Raw genomic sequence first — 22,574 nt, 5'->3', positions numbered from 1 at the left:
ATGGATGGGAGGTGTATGGAGGGATATGGTCCGTGTGCAGGTCAGTGGGACTAGGCAGAAAATGGTTCGGCACAGCCAAGAAGGGCCAAAAGGCCTGTTTCTGTGCTGTAGTTTTTCTATGGTTTCTATGATCCAACCCTTTCTAATTCAATCCCATACATCTCCCCAATCCAGGCAACATCCTTGTAAGTCTCTTCTGCACCCATTCTATAGTTTCCACATCCTTCCTGTAGTGAGGTGACCAGAACTGAGCACAGTACTTCAAGTGGGGTCTGACTAGGGTCCTATATAGCTGTAACATTACCTCTTGGCTCTCAAACTCGATCCCACGGTTGATAAAGGCCAATACACTGTATGCCTTCTTAACCACACAGTCAATCTGCGCAGCAGTCAAGGGACCCAGTGGTATGCGTCCCTCGAACCCCGGACCGAAGATGGGACACCGCCAACCTGGAGAGAGAATGGGAATCAAGCATCGTGCATTCCCAGGAAACCTCAATGAGTACTAGGCTCCACAACCCAGTGGAGTGCATCACGTGCTCCCACACGGCCCATGCTGGGAATCTCAAAACACCGCAGCCATGTGAGGACAGGTAACATGGCAGGCACCACCAACGCCATTGGAGAAAGAGGAAGACTAATGAGCCCCTGTAATTAATGCCACTAGGTCCATCCTAAAGCTCCCCAGATACAATGGTACTGGCCGCCCGGAGCCTTACCTGCCAAATGGCACAACAGGTGGAGCCCCACTGAGATGGTGATGAACTTTGCCCTGGTGCAGGAGGGGGATGCCCTGCAGGACCTCCTAGACCTAACACCACCCAAGCAGTGTGACTACAGAGTCCTTGTCGCGGCGTTTCGGCCAGAGGCCTTTGGAGGAAGCAATGAGGGAAGAACTGGGCGGTAGGTGAGGCTGTGTGAGAGTAAGCCTGGGGGCGTTCACGGCAGATCTCCACCACTGTGCTCAGCATGGCTACCTCCATTTCAATCCCACAGCCCGGGAAGTGCTGCCCTTCACAGCGGAGCCAGAGGCAAGAGGCAGTGGCAGTCGGTGGCGAGGTGGACCTCCCCACCATTCACCACCAGCAGTTATGCAGTGAGCAGGAGTGATCCCGTGCTGGCCCGGGTGAGGGGATGGCTGAGCGTGGGACAGTGGCCAGTGTGGGCAGAGGTCTCGTCCCTGGATCCAGAGACAAAAGCCCTGTACTCTCAATGGGGCATGCTGGAGGTGTTCGATGGGTTGCTGTTCCGGTGGTGGCAGCTTTCTGACGGCAACAGACATCCCCTGCAGCTGGGTGTCCTCCAGGAGTTCTACGCCATGGTGCTGTGGTTGGTGCTCATCTGTTACTGTTTGTCACAATTAAACTGGCAGTTGAGATAAACAAGCTCTTTTTGTCTGTCACCATGGACCAAATGCTCGCCACAATATTTTATTCCTCCCAACAAAACGCTTCGAAGATAAAAGACTTACCATATAGTTCTTCATACCTCATTCCTGTAATACCAGGCTGATGATTGCACAATGATTACTTCCACTTGCGACTTGTCTAAGGCTAAACCTATATGTGGCTGCATTCGGGCATGGGCTGGTAAGTTGTAAATAACACTGTCACATAGACAACAACCATCTCCAACAAGAGAAAGATTAGCCATCTGCTCTTGCCATTCTATGGTATCACCCTCAATGAACCACCCAATATGAACTTCCCAGCAGCCCCCAATCAGCAGAATTCGCCACCTCTACAGCCCACCCACAATGGCTGTAGTGTGTCCCATATACTACATGCATTATAGTTACTTGCCTGAGATACTCCTTTTAAACTTGCAAACTCTACTACCAACACAAGACAAGAGAAGAGCATTTTCACTTCAATTTGACTTGGAAATATATTGCCAGTCCTTTATTGATCATCACAGGGTCCAAACCCTAGAATTCTCTCTCCATATAGTAGTAGTTCAAACACGCCACTCACTATCACCTTTTTATTCAATTTGGGAAGGATAACAAACACTGGCCTACTACAGGATATACCTATGTCTTAGAAAATGAAATAAAGCACCCTGCTTATTTCCCTCCCCTGTGGCATTTCTACCCTGGCCTTTCATGGCAGGCAGCACATTTAGCAGTTGGGTGCAACATATAAGATATTCTCAGCAGACAATGTGGTCACTTGCTCATACTTAGGATCAATACTGTATAAAATGCAATGAAAATTAATCTTAGTGCTAGGGAAGTATATAAAATATATATTTGACAGAACTATCAAAACAAAATGTTATAGAAATATGAGTATTAAACCATTAAAACAAAAATTGTAGTATCAAACATTTGTCTTACATATAGGTCACTTGGCTTACATCTGCTCCTGGGCTCTAAACAGGTGCCTGCATATCTGGTAATCAAGAACTTCAAAAAAGATTAAAGAGTGCTTTTGTATTACAAGAAATTGCCACAGAGTTGAAATTTTATTCTTTCTAGCAATAGTTTCCCAGGCTTTAGATTCCTTATCCTGTAGAGTTTTGACAGTTCATCAGTCTGGCTTTATGAGTTTGACATCAAAACCCAAATGATCCCTGTAAATGATATACATTATGAAGCTCTATGGTTTCACATGTCATTATGCCGCCTGCTTACATTTTATAAGCTTAATAAAATTAGAAAAGTGCACAACTCTTCCGCAAAGTTGTGATCATTATTTAAATATGTAGTTAGATTTTCAATCTAAACACTAAGGTATTGGATTTTAGGCAGTTTTACCTATGTACTCTTGACATCTTCATTTTATCCAAAATGAATACATATTAACTGTGAATTCCTTTGGAAATGGGGTACTTGCTCACTGATAATAATTAGTCAATTGGAACCTCAGAAATTAGATGCCCATTGAAATCTGAGGGATGGATGCCTTGATTCCGATGTATTTTAAGAGTCATGTTGAAATGGATGAAGTAATCGCTGAAGCAAAGGAAATGATTCAGACTGATGACTCTTTTAAGTGCTGAGTGTCACCTTTTGTTTCAGCATGAATTCAACAGAATTTCTTCCCATGTGGATAGCATTTCCTTAGAATAACAGTTCAGGACACCACAAGCTAATCCAGTTTGAATGGACAAAATTGAGGAAATCTGAATCTCAGTTGTAAACTGAATCCTACTATAATAGCTGCTAAGTACATTTGCACAATTTTTCACTCCCTACATTCATAATATACAACTACAGGTTCTCCCCAGGATACAGCAGGATTCTGTTCCTGTGAACTGTTCATAACCCAAACAATTTGCAAGTCAGAAACGCAGCCATAAAGCTGAGTTCCCACATAGTAGAACATGCTTACAGCCCCTCAGCAACTGGCAAAGCTCATACTGCCAATCCCCCTAATGCCTGTTCATACAAGTCAGGTGCTTGCTAGCTGGTAAGGAACTGTAGCACACAATGTATATTAAAAAAATTGCAAGAATGAAATCTCCCCAGCCGGGTACAGGTATCAATTATAACCAATGTTTTAATGACAAACTCTGCCATATCATTTTCATTTTCATTTTTAAAATCTTTTTACTGATGTATAATTTTCTACAGCTATAAAATACAGAAGTTCAGCAAATTAGTATATATATAATTAATAAAGCTGAAGTAAAAAAACTTATATGTGCTAATGAAAAAAAAAAATTATATAGAAAAAGAAGGAAAATAGAGAACCCCAACTAATTGGGGAAAAAAGTCCACTAACTACAAAGCAAAAAAAAAAGAAAAAAACCATTAGGAACCAACTCCCGGAGCAATACGTCTTACAATCATTTATATATATAAAAGAAGAAAAAGAAAACAGCAACCGCTAAATCACATTTATATAACATAAAATTGGAAGGAGTCTGCCAGATCCATCATGACGAATATGGTGGAGTTTGTCATCAAAACATCACTTATAATCGATACTGGTACCCAGATGGAAGCCTGAGAAGAGTTTATTCGACATATACGCTGGAAAGCACTAGATCCTTTTCTCAGCTATGTGGGTTGATAAAACTACAAAATAATTATAAGATCCTCAAATTTATAAATAACCATTTTCTAGCCCCAATACAGCAGAACATCTTTTCTGCAGCAGTTACATAGAAATGTATTAGCAGAATACATGGTTATTTTAAATCACTTACCAAGTTAACAGAACGATCAATCAATCCTGCAAAAAAAGTTTGTTTTGCGTTCAAAGATTCAAAAATGCTAAGACATTAGGCTGGAAATTCTATTAGTCTGTTTTAAAGCAGCTTTGCAGTCACCCTAATCCCACTAAAGAAAGTTGCATAAAATCAGGATTTTCATTTCACCGAAAGAGTGTGTTACCTTGCAAAAGCTTTACAAATTCCTGTAATTCCTGTAATTGTTGACATCTAGAACAGTAGTCGTGTACTCTGCAGGTAGCTCTTAAAGCAAAAATCAACAATAAATGTAATAATGTTAACTACAAGAAGGTATTACTACAGAATCAATTGATGTTCTACTAACTGGAATAGGGAGGAAGATTGCCCCTCACCCAAGATATCAGTGAGATCTAGATAGCCCAGCAGAGAACAGTCATCTTGATGGCATTGTCTTTTTGTGTAGGGACTATGGAGAATTTTGAGGACCATAGCCAGGCTCTCCTGGCAATAGATTGACAGGGAGGTGTTTGAAAGAATATGACCAAAGTAAATGAATGGTCAATCTTTGGAAAAATCTGCAATGCAGCAAAATAAGCATGTCTACTCTGGCTGCTCCTATGGGTTGAAGGAAGAGTAGATTAATCCTCTTGAGTTTGAAGTGTAAATGACTTCTCATCGCATTAGTGAGCAATTGTAAGATGTGGCAATGATCAGCAGCAGCATTTGAGATGGATCTTGACCCTAGGAACCTGAAAGTGAGTGCCATTTCAGTGGTGAAAGGTTGAGTAAAAACTGGTTGTTCTCTAAGTAAATAAAAACTATAATTTTCTGATCACTGAGATTGAATTTGTGTCTTGTGCTGTTAGTAGCATTTGGTGTGACGTGACTCTATACAGGAGAAAAAATAAAGTTTAGCTTTATTTGTTGCATAACACTACACCAAAACAAACAGTGAAATACATTGTTTTGCATCAATGACAGACGCAGTCTGTAGATGTGCTGGGGGCAGCCCACGAGTATTGCCATGTTTCCGATGCCAGCATAAAATGGCCACAACTTATTAACCCTTACTAACTGTACATCTTTGGAACATGGGAGGAAACCCACAGAGCTAAGGGGGGCACGTACAAATGCCTTACAGATGGCAGCGGAAACTGAACTCCCATCACTGGCACCAGAAACCGTTCTTCTGGCTGCTATGCCAATTTAAAAGCAAACAAAATCAGAGGCCAAATTTCCCAATGGGCTCAGGAACACATAGAGGTGTGTGTGTGTAAAATTATCAATTCCAGCCCAATTCCAGACTAAACCACTTTTCAGCAGGACAATGCTTTGGTTTTGAAGTTGTATGAATTTCTATGCCACCAACTTTGCTCCTCTCACCTCTCTGCTGTCTGACCTGCTGAGTACTTCCAGTGATTTCCACTTTATAACATTTCCCGCATCTGCAGCAGTTTATTGTTATAACAAGTGGATATATTCGGTGCCTGATAAACATACAAAGTGAGACCCAAATTCTCCACATAATCTTGTGATTGACATTTATGCTTTTAGCTTCTGTTAACGTTATTGCATTCTTAAGATTGGCAATTTTCACACCCACAGCTGCATTGACAGATTTTCAATTTTGGGAAAAATGATGGGCATTTAATATGACTCAATCAGAGAAAATCTTGGTCCCTAGTTATTTCAGTTTATTTGTCTCACACTATAAAATCTGTTTGCTACAAGCACTCCACCAAGTTTCTGTTAATTCATTGTTTATACTTTCAATCTAATACGCTTTATTTCAATAGCTTGGCCAGAAGCCCACACGGAGCACATGAGAAATGATAATTACAGGAAAATTAAAAGCAAAAGCAGATTTTGTATGTTGTAACACACATATCCACCATGCTACCCCTTGGTGGTCAGACGATTTTGTAGCAATAAAAATCAAGTACATTATTTAATATTGTAAAGCACTCCAGATTTCTTCCTCTTTGATTTCCCTATCCGACAAAATTGGGAGGATCAATTCATCAACATCTTAGCTTTCATCCAAGCTGTCAATATTGCTTTAGCTCTGACATAGTAATGTCAGATTTCATCCAGTTCATTTGAATGAAAGCTCAGATGTGACAGCCTCCTGCTGATAATTTGACTCTCATCTTTCACTGTGTGTTGGAGGTCGGGTGCTATAAGTGTAATTTTGATGAGTTGCTGAGTTGCGGCTGTATAACATGTAGGAGGTACACAGTGTGGGTCCAGTTCCAACTCCTGCTCTGAACTGGTGTAGTTTTATTGGCTGCAGCCTGTGTCTCGAGAGTTGTGGATGCAGCCAATGACAGGAAAGTTAGTGGACAGCCCTGTTCTTCTCAACATGATGAAGACACTGAAGGGTGTACAAGCTGGTTGAGCCGCTGCCTCAGAGCACAAGAGACTTAGACCCAATGCTGACCTTGAGTACTGCCGGTATAGAGCTTGTACATTCTACCTGTGACCAGTTTCCTTCCACAACCTAGAGACATTCGGGTTGGTAAGCTAAATGGGCACTGAATTGTCACCAGTGTGTAAGGAGGTGGGTAGATGTCGTGTGGACTTGAAGAGGAAGTGGAACAAATGAAAATAGGATTAGAATAAATTGGTGGTTGACATTTGGTGTGGACAAAGGGCCTGTTTCTATGCTGTATCTGTCTTTAACTCTGTGACTAAAGCTGAGAAGACATTTCTTTGGAAATCCTGCAGCATTGAAGTAGAGCTATGATGGATGGTCTCATCACCATGACTAACTTCTGTAATTTCAAGGTTTGCTGCAACTCAAAAGGAATTTTCCTTTGATCTTCTTTGACTTGTTTTGCGGATATACCTCAGTACTATAATTAATTGCATGTTTCCTTGATGTCAAGAGAAGTTACTCGCATCTCCCTGGCATTTATTTGTGACCAATTTTCTTAAGTAGATTAACGTTTTTTTTCACATGTACAGACTTTACCACAACAAAAAATCCTCTCCCATTTAATGAAATGCAATAACCCTTTAAGAGCAGATTCCATGCTTATTTACTGGGCTATGCAGCCCCAAACAAATTCACTTCAGGCCGATTCACTGCACCACATTCTTTTCTCAGTAAGGTGAAATCTGTTCCTCCACACAGCTGGTACGGGATGAACCATGCCTCAGTTGAGCACACCTTTGAGTTCAGTCAAATCGCTGTACATGGGTATGAGAGATTTGAAAACAAAAGATAAACTGGATATATTCACTTGAGAAGCACTTGCTTACTTAAAATTCTCGGTGTAGATTCTCGGCCACCCTGCATTCAAACCTTTTTTTGTAGAGTTTTGTCAATAACTTTCTCAAAAGCACCAAGTTATAAGTTGGTAGATTTACTGTCAAGAATTTGTCAGTCAGTCAATATTTGGGCAGTAGATTATCGGCAGTTGCCCAATTGTTAACATGCAGAGAATATGGGTTAAACTCCATTTACATAGTGTGAGCAAGTTTTAGAGGCCTGACATTGTCATTCTGTCAGAAACCTCAAATAGGTGGTTATGTAGAACTGACAGTGCCTTGGTAAAACTGGATTGAGGAGATGTTCGAGCATAAGAAAACCAAATACCAGGAACTGGTTGAGCAGTGCTGGAGACAGGACATGATGTGAGCCTGTAGAGGTGGGTTGTAGAGATTTTGATGGCTGCTTGCTCTTCAGAACCTGTTCTCTCCTTGGAGCTACTGGGGCTGCAAAGAGAAGAGCCGTCAGGACCATCACAGGGGCTGCTGAGCAAACCTCGAGGTGTGACCCATGATCCAATGCTGCTAGGACACAAGCTGGGGCCTGATCAACCCTGGCTGCGTCGCGAGAGTGTCTGATGTCAAAAGACCTGAAATGCCCAATTGCCCAGGTTACATCACTGATTATGTGTCTCAGCGCACCTTTGGATGTATCTCGGCATCAGCAGCATCATACCTGACCTTAAGAAGGTGGAAATGTGCAGGCAGTATGCACATATATCGGAAGGTTTGACTACTTACAAGTGGGTGACTGCATATGGAAATGTTGGCAACTCTTGCAAAGCATTTCACTGTATATTTCAACCTTTGTGATGATTGCTCGAAGTATAAAATAGGCTGACGATAAACGGTTTTTGGCATGATAAATGTGCAGGTAAGAATTAGAAACCACCAGCATGAGTAATGGGGCAAATCAGTAGTTGAATATACTTGACAGTGGTAGTCAGGAGGTACTGAAATGCAAGATGCATTTCAGAGCATCTTCTCCAGTTGAGGTCTCTCATGTTCTTCAGTTGAGCCATGAGAAGCTCCAGTGACTACTACTCAAAACATTCAATTGTTTGTCCGCTTAGAGGTATCTTAAGAAACTGTTTCAGGCAGGCTTTGGGCAGAAAACAAGATGGAGCAACAAGGAACTCACTGGATCAGGCACCATCAGTGGAGGAAAAGTAACAGTTGACTTTTTGAATCTCAACTCTTCAATAGGACTGAAAACTAAAGGGGAGCTAGCCAGGATAAAAAGGTGAAGGAACAGTTCAATAGTATTCTCAAGGCCCGAGATATTCAGGATCCACAAATCCTTTTCAGATAAGCTTTATTATTCGAAGTCCAGGGGCAGCACAATCTCTCCAAAAACACATCCACTATCAAGAAGGTTTTAGATGACAGTAAGTAGAGCCTCGGGACCACCCATTAACTCTTAATGAGCTGACAAGGTTCATCCTTTCTTTCAAAACAAGTAAAACACCTGGAAGCAACAGTTCTTCAACTGAGTTGCACTTGGATATTTGGGAGTAGATCAGGCATACCTGCTAGAAGTTTCGCATTTCACTTCAAGCTGCGTGCATTCGGAATCTCTGAGCAAGGGTATCATCAGTAATATCTAAGCTGTAGGGCTCCTTGATGCTATGACACTATTCCTACCATTAGAAGTTTCAGCGAACATCTTTTTTGTACAACTGTGGGCAGTTGACAATGAGATATTGCAAATATTTCCAAATCCAGCTTGAACTGCTGGGGAAAGTATCCGGCAAATGCAACCGTGTTCCCCAAGACCCATCATCCTTTGCCAGATTAGAATATGCGAGAGGTCAATCTCCCAATATCTGCTGCCACCATAATAATTCTCCTCTTAGTTCCTCCCATTATCTTAAGTATCCCATTAGAACATAACGATCGAAGGAATCTTAAATTAAATTTTGGTTTGGATATTCCACTGCTGAATGGGAACAGCAGATCTCATTTTTCTTTTCAACAATAGTGATTCGCTTGATATTCTACTCAAATCACTATCTGCGAAACCAGAAGAAACACTGGCCCATTAATTTTATTGCCACTCATCAGTTGTGACTATCTAGAAACTTAGAGCATGAAATTGTACATGACAGCAAATCTTTCCTGAACTGCATATAGATGTCATGGGCTGAATGCAAATCTTTTTCCCTGAACTTATGTTTCTCATATTATCCAGATCTAGATAACGTTATCCTCAAATTTGTAAATTTTCTTCATGCTTCGTGCAAGTTGCTTGATCTGTAGCTAGCCCAAATGAAGATACAGTTTGGTTCCCTATCTTTAAACATGCGTAATGATACTGGTTCTGATAGTATCATTTGAACACAACATTAACTTTACAATCAACTTTGGTCCTTTGTTGTTCTGCAAGCTAACTGCAAATGCATTACTGCCAAAAATCTAGCTTGAAAAGTTAAGGCTGTAGGGAAATTATTGTGCCCTCATAGTAATATGATCAAGTTGGCCACCCTGAAGTGCAAAGTTTTGTTTAAACATTTCATAGAAACATAAACAGTAGCACTGTTTAATTGAAATGCAAATATGTCACCGATACATCACCATAAGATTTTTTAAATCTCCTTTGCCAACCAGAAGTTTATATGAACAGAGAAGAATGATTTCTTGTTTGTTAAATTAAGTGTCAATACCAAGAATCTTGATGTAAATCCCAGGAATGTCCATTTTACAAGTTCATTTCCACACATGAAATCTTCCAGAAAATCTAGCACATAATAAATTAAACGAATACATTTTCAAAAGTGAGGTGTGAGTGATTCCTCTTGACATTAAGGCAGTATTTGACCGAGTGGAATCAGTGAGCTTGGGTGAAACTAAAGTCAATTGGCATTGAAGGGAAAACACTCCAATGGTTAAAGTCATATGTACACTAAATAGCTATGATTGTTGGAAGTCAATCATTGCAGCCACTGAACATCACTGCAGGACTGGCAGTGGAGTATCTTAGCCCAAGTAGACTAATCACATAGACACCATAGCCAACAGAACACACCAGTGCCTCCGAGTCTTCAAGGGGTTAAAGAAATTTGGCATGCCGCTATTCACCCTCACCAATTTTATAGATGCACCATAGAATGCATTCTTGCCTGAGACTGCAAGAAACTGTAGTGAGTTGTGGACACAATACAGCATATCATTAAAACCAGCCACCCCTCCACCAACACTGCCTACACTTCTCACTGCCTCGGTAAAGAAGTCAACATAATCATAGACCCCACCCACTCTGGACATTCTCTCTTTTCTACCCTCTCATTGGGCGGAAGATACAAAAGCCTGAAAGCACATAGCACCAGGCTGAAGGACAGCTTCTATCCCAATATTATAAAACTATTGAATGGTCCCCTTGGAAATAAACTGTTGTTTCTTCATCTTTTTTCCTCCAGTCCTGCCGAAGGTTCTCAGCCCGAAATGTCAACTGTACTTCTTTTTCCATAGATGCTGCCTGGCCTGCTGAGTTCTTCCAGCATTTTGTGTGTGTTCCTTCATCATAGTTGGAATCAGATGCTAGAACTCCCAACCCAGGGTCATTGTTGGAGGGTGCTTACCAGAAGGATTGGCAGTGGGTCAAGGAGATGGCCCATCACTACTTTCTCAAGGTAAGTTAGAGATGGCCAGTAAATGCTGGTATTGACAATGATAGCCATATTCCAAAAATGAATATGTAAGAAAAAGGCATGTAGAAATAACAAATCACTCTCTAGTTCCTTAAGGTTTGTAATAGCCGGGGGGGGGGGGGGGGGAGGTGTAGTGGGGATATGCTCCCACTAACTAGTAAATGCTCCCAATGGCATGCTTTTCAAATAGTCCCTGACAACCAAGTCCAGCTCCTGGCCTTCATGTGTGGCTTAGCTGCTAAGCACCACCGGATCACTTCTACTGACAGGAGAAGGGGCAAAAGTGGGTTACTGGTGCCTTAAAACCAGTCGCTTTGGGCAGATGAAGCTCATCAACCATGGTTGGCAGCTCATCTAGGAGAAGGAAAACTCTGATCTCAAATTCCATTGCCTTCTGGATATACCCACTCATGGAGAAGGTTTTGGGAGTAAATCCCCAGGGAAAATATGGAGCTGAAGTCCCTAAGACAGAAATCCATTGAGTTCAACACTGACTGGCAAGCCCTCTGACACTGCTGGTGCTAAATTGTGTTGGTCGCTGCCATTCCTTTGGACTTATCAGTTGCGTGGACAGGAGGAGCCTGTTGCATGGGCAACAGCTCACTCTCCATATCGTACTACCCTGTCTTGCGTATTGATTTAAGTACAGTATATATGGACACCTAGGACATAACATCCATGGTTCACCACGACCAATGGAAACCTCAAGTCTCTAGTATTCAAGGTTGAATAAAGTTTTTACAGACAAATCCAATCTTCTACAGAGGTTCTAGCATCTATGTTTTAAGTACGTGGCAGTTTGATTCCCATAAATACAGGTTTCCCCCGCCATCCGAAGGTAGAGCGTTCCTATGAAACGGTTCGTAAGCCGAAATGTCGTAAACCGAAGAAGCAATACCATTTATTTACATGGGAAAATTTTGTGAGAGTTTGCAGACCCAAAAATAACTTACCAAATCATGCCAAATAAGACATGAAACCTAAAATAACAGTAACATATAGTAAAAACAGGAATCATATGATTAATACACAGCCTATATAAAGTAGAAATACTTGTCCACAATCATTGCCGGCACTGTTCGCCGAAGCGAAAATCTCACGCAAGCGCGTCGGCAAAACCACGGCACAAGCGCTCTCCAGTAACCTTTAAGCTATGAAGCTGCCAAATCATTACCAAATAACACATAAAAATACACAGCCTATATAAAGTAGAAATAATGTATGTACAATGTAGTATCACTTACCCTAATCGGGAAGACAGCTTGCCGAGCACAATGATGGTGGTGTGTTAGACTGAGTCGTCGCAGGTTGGGGTGGTGCAGTGGCCCCCACCCTCCAGGCTGCTAACCAATACATTGCTGCGAAGCATGCAGAGGTCCAGTGGTAGCAATTGGCAATCAGCACTGATCTGGGCCAACAATTACACGTCGGGCGGCACCTAATTAATTAGCATGTTTATTTCAGCTTTTTTCTTAAAGATGCGCTGTGTGCCTCCCGGCTACCGCTGCATTCTCCGCGAATCGGTATCTGTCCATGGCCCGGGGGTTGGGGTGGTGGGACACTGGGCTGTCATCTCATCGTCGTCTGTTTCCATTAGAGCAGGCAGCTCATCTTCTATGTCTGCCCGCCTCGATGTCGAAGGTCGAGGTTCGTTGTCTGCTGTGGCTGATGTGGAAGGCTTACTTGACTGCTGAGCCTCGCGCATTTTTCTATCATACAGTTCTTTGTAAGGACTCAAACCATCTTGCAAATATCCCCTAAACCGACGTACCCTTTCAAAATTAAAGTCGTACTTTATCATTGCAGCGAAAATCTCATGCAGTGGCTTCACGTTCATTTCACTACTGCATTCGGTTTCGATTGTTATCCTTTCCTTTTCCAATTGCATCAGCTCTTCATCTATCAGTTCTTGGTCATGGGATGCCAAAACCTCTTCAACATCATGTTCATCAGCTTCCACAAGCCAAACTCATGTTGTCCTTACTTAATTCACCACGATCAAAACGCTTAATTATATCTAGTTTTACGCTAAGTATAACACCCTTATGAGCTCTTTCAGGCTTTTCCAATACCTCAGAACTCATCTTGCTAACGGCTGCTCACAGGCATGTGTTTAAGCAATGCCGGCGAGAATGCCGTTCTGAACCCAGGGGAGAGCGGCTGCTCGGGGCGGGCGCTGATATTTTTCGTAACAGTGAAAACATCTTATGTTAGCGAAAACAGGGTACTAATGTAGGTCTTTCGTAACAGTGAGGTTTTGTAAAGCGAACGTTCGAAAAGCGGGGGGACACCTGTATGCAGAAATCATGGCAAGCACAAGGTATATTTACAATTAGCAAAGTTAATTAAAGTGTATTCATTTTGAGATTTTATTTTTTTTAATAATTTAAATAAATATAACCTAATAGTATCATTATGTTTTGATAAAATACAATTAACATATAGAATAGAAAAAAAAGACAGAGAATATTTTGAATTGATTGTAGCGAGTTTGCAAACTCTAAAGTCCATACCGAACTTCTTCCCCGTGATGTGCAAATATTCTTTCAGAGGGTGGTAAATATTTCAGATTCTAAACTTCATGGAACAATGGGGACTGAATCATTGAATATAATCAAGGCCAAAATGAACAGAGTTTTGTTCTATAGGGAAGTCAGGGGTATTGCGGCACAAGCAAGAAAGTGGAGCTAAATCCAAGACTGGATGAGCCGCGACATTACTGAAAGGTGAAGTAAGCCAGATGTGCCAGAAGCCTAATCTTGCTTCTCTTTCTTATTTTCTTACTTCCATTATTATCCCAACATTTTTCAAATGAGGGGTTCACTGCAAGTAACAAATTACTTTCCTTACTGCCTATTATGTCATTAGTGGCTTAAACATGGCCCATTCTAGCTTCTATTTCTTATTTCTTATGACAGTTAAGCTGAAGCACTAGAGGTTCCAGTTGCAGTTAATCTGAAATACAAAAAGGCAAACACACTGAAGTCTCCAAGGATTCTGTATCAACAAAACCTCTTGCCTTTGGCAGTTCGTACTATCAATTTTATTAATCACGCAGACATTTATCACAGAGGAAATAGTAAAGATGTTTATTGAGCTCCTAAAAGAATGATGTTATGTTTTACATGTCACTTATTCTCTTCAGTAGATGAGAAATCACAGCTGGCACTTAGTGAATTCATTGTTGAACTCTGCCCAAAATCTGAGTTTACTTAAAAATTAGCCTGAGCCTCCGCTGACTGAACTGCTAATGTGTTTAACCTGGTAGATTCCGGATAAAGGTAGGTGCATGTTCTGAGGAGCCTTTGCATTGTCAGAAAATCCGTGCCTTGGAAGAAGCATTAAATTGAGTCTCCTTCTGCTTTCTCATGTGATCTCAGGGTACCCATTAGAAGAAGAGCAATGAGTTATCTCTATGGAAGTTTCTTCATTTTTGTTCTTCACTCCAATGACTTCTGCAAAGGCATTCACTACACATACCTGTACATAAAGGAAGCACTGAAATGTTTACATGTTGATATTCTAGTAAACTTTCCAAGTTCACGAATTATATCAAATGATGAGTGGTTATTTTTCAGAAAGATTTTTATTTCTCTCTCTAACAGATACTGCTTGGCTTGTCGAGTATCTCCAAGATTTTCGCAGCAATGTCATAGTCAACTTTGTAAACATACAAATATATAACTTACACTTTCATGACTAAAATTTGCATTATAAAATGGCTTGCAGAGGGATCTGCATCATCTGAAAAAATGGGCTGATATTTAATACAGACAAGTGCGAGGTTTGGCACTACAGTAGGACCAACCAGGGTAGTTAGGTCTTACACAGTGAATGATAGGGCTGAGGAGTGTGGTACAGCAAATGGATCTGGGAATACAGGTACATAATTCATCGAAAGTGGCATCACAGTTAGATAGAGTCATAAAAAAAGCTTCTGGCACATTGACCTTCATAAGTCAAAGTACTGAGTACAGAAGATGGGATGTTACGTTGAAGTTGTATAAGGCGTTGGTGAGACCTGATTTGAAGTATTGTGTGCAGTTTTGGTCACCAACCTACAGGAAAGATGTAGATAAGGTTGAAAGAGTACAGAGAAAATTTATAAAGATGTTGCCAGGTCTGGAGGACCTGAGCTTCAGTATAAAGAAAGATTGAATAGGTTAGGACTGTATTCTTTAGAATATAGAAGATTGAGAGGAGATTTGATAGAGGTATACAAAATTATGGGGGATATAGATAGGATAAATGCAAGCAGGCTTTTTCCACTGAGGTTGGGTGGGACTATAACCAGGGTTAAGAGTGAAAGGTGAGGTTTAAAGGGTCCATGAGGGGAAACTTCTTCACTCAGAGGGCTATGAGAGTGTGCAATGAGCTGCCAGAAGATGGTCCATGCACGCTCGATTTCAACATTTAAGGGAAGTTTGGATAGGTACATGGATAGTACAGATATCGAAGGCTATGGTCCTGATACACATCATTGGGGGTAGGCAGTTTAAATTGTTTTGGCATAGACTAGATGGACCAAAGGGCCTATTTCTGTGCTGTACTTCTCTTTGACTCAATTACAGTAAAATGGACTCCTGACCTCACAATCTGCCATGTTATGGTCTTGCACCTGATTGCATCTTCTCTTTAAATGTAATTTTACTTTCTGTTATTGGTTTGCCCTTGTAGCACTTCACTGGATTGATGTGATTAAATTATCTGTATGGGTGGCACGCAGGACAATTATTTTCATGCTATCTCAGTACATGTGCCAATAATAAAGCGATTTACAATTTGTGTTCCTATGTTAGATATTAAACCTGCAGCACCTCTTGTTTTCTTTTCAGTTTACATGTCATCTTCAATACTTCACATAGTAACCAGCCACAACAAAGAGAAAATTATGTGTCACCTATCACAGCCTCTGACACCCCTATGCCACTTTGCCACTATGAATGTAATTCTTGCAGTATATTCTTGAAGTAAAGTGGACGTGTAACTATTCAGAAAAAATAATCACTACTTATTCCAAGGAAGCCTATAGGAAAATATCTCCATGAAATAAAATGTTTACTCAGATGAATAATCAGTCAGAATTAATTTTGTAACAATGTTTAATTTGGAACAGAATACATGGTATATTAGTTTTATATGTATGTGCATTATGTATATTTTATATATTTGTTTTAATGATTGAACATGGTTGCATCTTCAGTGCAATTTATTTGTAAATATAATGCATTTGCAAGGATGGTTTGGACTTACTGAGGTTTCAGAAACTTAAAGATTAACTTGTGTTCAGGTAACTAAGTTCAAATAACCAGATTCTGGATAGTGTTACTGAAGATAGTGGCTCTGTTTCTACACTACTCTAATGTTTTATTACTGATAAACGGGGTTTTACCAAAAGACCATGTTCCATATACACAGTCCATATTAATGTAACATTTCAGGTGTGATTACGTAGAGATGGGTTTTGTACCGGATTTCTTTACAATTGTTCTCATACATATGTTCATATAAACAGTATGATCGTAGGACAGTCGCAGCAGGAGGAGCGAGGGGCTCGGGAGAGCGCTGAGTGCTGGGGAGCAGCTGAGGAGCTGAGGAGCTGAGGAGAGTGTGCTTTAAAAGGAGCATGGAGGGCAACTGAAGGGTTAAACAGTGTGTTCATTAGTTGAACAGGCAGCAGTTAGGGCAGTCGAGTGCTCTGCATGCAGTATGTGGGAAGTCAGGGACAATTATCCCTGATGACTACACTTGTGAAAGGTGCATCCAGCTGCAGCTCCTGACAAACTGAGTTAGGGAACTGGAGCTGGAGATGGATGAACTTCGGATCATTCGTGAGGCAGAAATAGACAGGAGTTTCAGGGAGAAAGTCACCCCTAAAGTAAGGAGGTAGGTAGCTGGGTGACTGTCAGGAGAGGGAAGGAGAATAGACGGAAAGAGCAGAGCACCCCTGTGGCCGTTCCCATCAACAGTAAGTATACTGTTTTGGACACTGTTGGTGGGGACGACCCACCAGGGCCAAGTTGTAGTGGTTGCGTCTCTGGCACCAAGACTGGACCCTCAGCTGAGAAAGGAAGGAGGGAAAAGAGGAGAGCAGTAGTGATATGGGATTAGATAGTTAGGGGGACAGATAAGAGGTTCTGCGGGAGAGATCGAGAATCCCGGATGGTCTGTTGCCTCCCTGGTGCCAGGGTCTGCGATATCTCAGATCGAGTTCTCGGTATTTTTAGGAGGGAGGGTGAGCAGCCAGATGTCATGGTCCATGCAGGGACCAATGACGTGGATAGGAAGGAGGAGGAAGTCCTGCAGAGAGTTTAGGGTGTTAGGGGCAAATTGAAGGACAGGACCTCCAGGGCTGCAATCTCAGGATTGCTACCTGTGCCACGTGCTAGTGAGGCTGGAAATAGGAAGATAATGCAGCTAAATACATGGCTAAGGAGATGGCGCAGGAGGAAGGGCTTCATGTTTCTGGACAATTGGGCTTTGTTCCAGGGAAGGTGGGACCTGTTCTGACAGGATGGTTTGCACCTGAACTGGAGGGGGACTAACATCCTTGCGGGTAGATTTGCTCGTGCTGCTCCAGGGGCAGGGGTGGTTTGCAGGGGGAGGGGAACCAGAGTGTTAGAGCAGATAGTGAGGTGGAGGAGGATAAAGGTCATGCGAGGACTGCATGTACAGACAGAAATCAAAGGTTTGTACGTGATAGAAATGTTATCAGGTGCATCTATTTCAATGCAAGGAGTATTGTAGGTAAGGCAGATGAGCTTAGGGCATGGATTGGCATGAGGGATTACGACATTATTGCTATGAGTGAGAATTGGTTGCAGGATGGGCAGGACTGGCAGCTTAATGTTCCAGGGTTCCGTTGTTTCAGACATGATAGAGGGGGAGTGATGAAAGGGGGAAGAGTGGCATTACTAGTCAGGGAAAATATCACAGCTGTGTGTAGACAGGACAGCCCAGAGGGCTTGTCTACAGAGGCCATATGGGTGGAGCTGAGAAACAGGAAAGGTGTGACCACACTAATAGGGTTGTATTATAGATGGCCCAATAGTCAGAGAGAATTGGAGGAGCAAATCTGTAGAGAGATAACAGACTGATGTAAGAAATTGAAAGTTGTAATAGTAGGGGATTTTAACTTTCCACTTATTGACTGGGACTCGCACACTGTGAAAGGGCTAGATGGCTTGGAGTTTGTCAAATGTGTTCATGAAAGTTTTCTAAATCAATATATAGAGGTACCTGCAAGAGAGGACGCAATACTTGATCTCTCATTAGGGAACCAGACAGGTCAGGTGACAGAAGTATGTGTAGGCGAACATTTTGGGTCCAGTGACGATAATGTCATTAGTTTCAAGTTAATTATGGGTAAGGATAGGTCTGGTCCTTGAGTTGAGGTTCCAAATTGGAGAAGGGCCAACTTTGTGGAAAGGATCTAGGAAGAGTGGATTGAGATAAGTTGTTTTCTGGCAAGGATGTGTTCGGTAAGTGGAAGGCCTACAAAGGTGAGATTTTGAGAGTGCAGAGTTTGCATGTTCCTGCCAGGATTAAAGGCAATGTTAACAGGCATAGGGAACCTTGGTTTTCAAGGGATATTGGCGATCTGGTTAAGAAAAAGAGAGAGGAGTATAGCAGGTATAGACAACAAAGAACAAATGAGGTAGTTGAAGAGTATAGAAAATGTAAGAAAATACGAAAGAAGGAAATCAGGAAGGCAAAAAGAAGACATGAGGTTGTTTTGGTAGATAATGTGAAAGCAAACCCGAAGGGTTTCTACAAGTGTATTAAGAGTAAAAGGATAGTAAGAGACAAAATTGGTCCCCTAGAAGATCAGAGTGGTCATCTATGTGTGGAGCCTCACAAGATGGAGGAGATCTTAAGCAGTTTTTTTTTTGCATCAGTATTTACTCAGGATACTGGCATAGTGTATATGGAAGGAAGGGAAACAAGCAGCAGTGTCATGGAACATATGGAGATTAAAGAGGAGGAGGTGCTTGCTGCCTTACAGCGAATAAAGGTAGATTAAATCCCCTGGGCCTGACATGATATTTCCTCGGACCCTGAGAGAGACTAGTGTAGAAATTGCAAGGACCATGGCAGAAATATTTAAAATGTCCTTAGCCACAGGTGCGGTGCCAGAGGATTGGAGGGTAGCTCATACTGTTCCGTTGTTTAAAAAAGGCTCCAAAAGTAAACCAGGTAATTACAGGCCAGTGAGCCTGACGTCAGTAGTAGGTAAGTTATTGGAAGGTGTTCTGAGAGATTGGACATACAAGTATTTGGACAGCCAAGGGCTGATTAAGGATAGTCAGATAATAGGCAATAGACAATAGGTGCAGGAGTAGGCCATTTGGCCCTTCGAGCCAGCACCACCATTCACTGTGATCATGGCTGATCATCCACTATCTGTATCCAGTTCCTGCCTTATCCCCATAACCTTTGATTCCACTATCTTTAAGAGCTTTTGTACGTGGTAGATTTTGTTTAACATATCTTATAGAATTTTTCGAGGAGGTTACCAAGAAAATAGATGAAGGAAAGGCTGTGGATGTTGTCTACATGGACTTTAGTAAGGCCTTTGACAAGGTCCCACATGGGAGGTTAGTTCAGAAGGTTCAGACACTAGGTATCCATGGAGAGGTTGTAAACTGGATTCGAAATTGGCTGTGTGGGAGAAGACAGAGTGGTAGTGGATGATTGCGCCTCAGACTTGAGGCCTGTGACTAGTGGTGTGCCTCAAGGATCTGTGCTGGGACCATTGTTGTTTGTTGTCTATATCAATGATCTAGATGATAATATGGTAAATTGGATCAGCAAGTTTGCTGATGACACTAAGATTGGAGGTGTTGTGAACAGTGAGGAAAGCTTTCAAAGCTTGCAGAGGGATCTGGACCAACTGGAAAAATGGGCCAGAAAATGGCAGATGGAATTTAATGCAGACAAGTGTGAGGTGTTGCATTTTGGCAGGGACAAATCAAGGTAGGACATACACAGTAAATGGTAGGGCACTGAGGAGTGCAGAGGAACAAAGGGATCTGGGAGTTCAGATACATAATTCCCTGAAAGTGGCGTCACAGGTAGACAGGGTTGTAAAGAAGGCTCATACATCAAAGTTGCTGGTGAACGCAGCAGGCCAGGCAGCATCTCTAGGAAGAGGTACCTCTTCCTAGAGATGCTGCCTGGCCTGCTGCATTCACCAGCAACTTTGATGTGTGTAGCTTGAATTTCCAGCATCTGCAGAATTCCTCGTGTTTGCATTGTAAAGAAGGCTTTTGACATCCTGGCATTCATAGATCAAAGTATTGAGTATAGGAGTTGGGATGTTATGGTGAAGTTGTTTAAGACATTGGTGAGGCCAAATTTGGAATATTGTGTGCAGTTCTGGTCACCTAACTATAGGAAGGATATCAGTAAGATTGAAAGAGTGCAGAGAAGATTTACTAGGATGTTGCTGGGTCTTCAGGAGTTGAGTTACAGGGAAAGATTGAACAGATTAGGACTTTATTCCTTGGAACATAAAAGAATGAAGAGGTTTACAAAATTATGAAGGGTATAGACAGAGTAAACGTGAGTAGGCTCTTTCCACTTAGATTAGGAGAGATAAATATGAGAGGACATGGCTTTAGGGTGAAAGGGGAAAGATTTATGGGGAACATTAGGGGGAACTTCACTCAGAGTTGTGGGAGTGTGGAACGAGCTGCCATCTGATGTGGTAAATGCATGCTCACTCTTAAGTTTTAAGAATACATTGGATAGATACATGGATGGGAGAGGTCTGGAGGGTTATGGACTGGGTGCAGGTCAATGGGACTAACGGAATTAAGTTTCGGCACAGACTAGAAGGGCCGAATGGCCTGTTTTCTGTGCTGTAGTGTTCTATGGCTCTATAAAACTCTACACAGACAATACCCGAGATCAGGACTGAATCTTCTGGTAAGGTAGTGGTGTATTTGGGCGCAGTGGCCTCTAAGGGGCCAACCAAAGAGGCTTGTTTCTTTATTAATTGTCTATTTTATGATAGCAAAACAACGCTGGACCCCAAAAACTCTGGGTACTGCAGGTCTACCCCATCAGTGAGCTACTCATTGGCGGAGGTGCTGGACTAGGTGCACACTGTGTTGCTGCCTGCTCCAGGAAGGCATCAAAGGCATCGGAGTTGGTGCAGAAAGGTGGCATGCAGTGTAACCGTGGGTGATTGTCTTGGACACTTCTCTTGCGATTGCAAGACCCTGTTGGAAATTGATAATGCAAGATGCCACAGGCTGGTTTCTCTTGTTTAGTGCTGCTACAGATGACTGGGAAGCTGCGAAGTGAGAACTAGGCCTCAAGTCAAGAGTTTGCCTGCTACTGCAGTCCAGAAGAGGAGACACCAGAGGTGGTGTCGTGTGGCGAACATGCCCAGTTGGGGGCTGGCCTTTCCCATCAGTGCTGCCCTCCTGTGTTCAATTGGTGGAATGACAGGATGGATTGCGCACATTTGTGTATTACTTGGAGCTGTACCATCAATGTGCGGGACAAGTCACTTTGCGAGTTGGGCATTATATCTTTTTTCGCTCGTTATTTTGAATGTGCTGTGTATGTTTTGCAGCTTGGCTCCAGAGGAATGCTATTTTGTTCAGCTGAATTCATGTATGGTTGAATGATAATTAAATTTGAATTTGATATGATTTGAATTTGATAATACATGTTCATATAATCACACTATCACAGAGTCATAGAGTTGGGGAGCACTACAGCACAGAAAGAGGCTCTTCGACCCATCTAATCCATGCTGAACCATTAATCTGCCTAGTCCCATCAACCTGCACCCAGACCATAGCCTTCTATACCCCTCTCAATCATGTATCTATCCAAATTTCTCTTAAATGTTAAAATCGGATCTGCATCCACCACTTGCACTGGCAGCTCTTTCCACACTCTCACCACCCTTTGAGTGAAGAAGATACCCCTCATGTTCCTGTTAAACATTTCATCTTTAACCCCTAACCCATGACCTCTAGTTATATTCTCACCCAACCTCAGTGGGAAAAAACTACTTGCATTTACTCTATCAATACCCCCATAATTTTGTATACCTCAATCTTCTACATTCTGAGAAATCAAGCCCTAACCTATTCAACCTTTCCCTATAAATCAGGTCCTCAAGTCCCGGCAACATCCTTGTAAATTTTCTCGACACTCTTTCAATCTTATTTACATCTTTCATGCAGGTAGATGACTAAGACGGCACACAATACTCCAAATTAGTTCTCACCAATGTCTTACACAATTTCAACATAACATCATGAACTCAATGCATTGATTTATGAAGGCCATTGAGCCAAATGCTTTCTTTATGACCCTATCTACATGTGATGCTACTTTCAAGAAATTATGGATCTGTATTCCCAGATCCCTCTGTTCTATCACACTCCTCAGTGCCCTATGACTCATCGTATAGGACCTACCCTGGCTGGTCCTCCAAAAGACCAACACCTTGGACTTCTCTGCATTAAATTCCATCTGCCATTTTTCACC

This window comes from Mobula birostris, chromosome 8, assembly GCF_030028105.1.
Source record: "Mobula birostris isolate sMobBir1 chromosome 8, sMobBir1.hap1, whole genome shotgun sequence".
Classification (NCBI taxonomy): Eukaryota; Metazoa; Chordata; class Chondrichthyes; order Myliobatiformes; family Myliobatidae; genus Mobula; species Mobula birostris.
Note: the sequence above shows the minus strand (reverse complement) of the source record.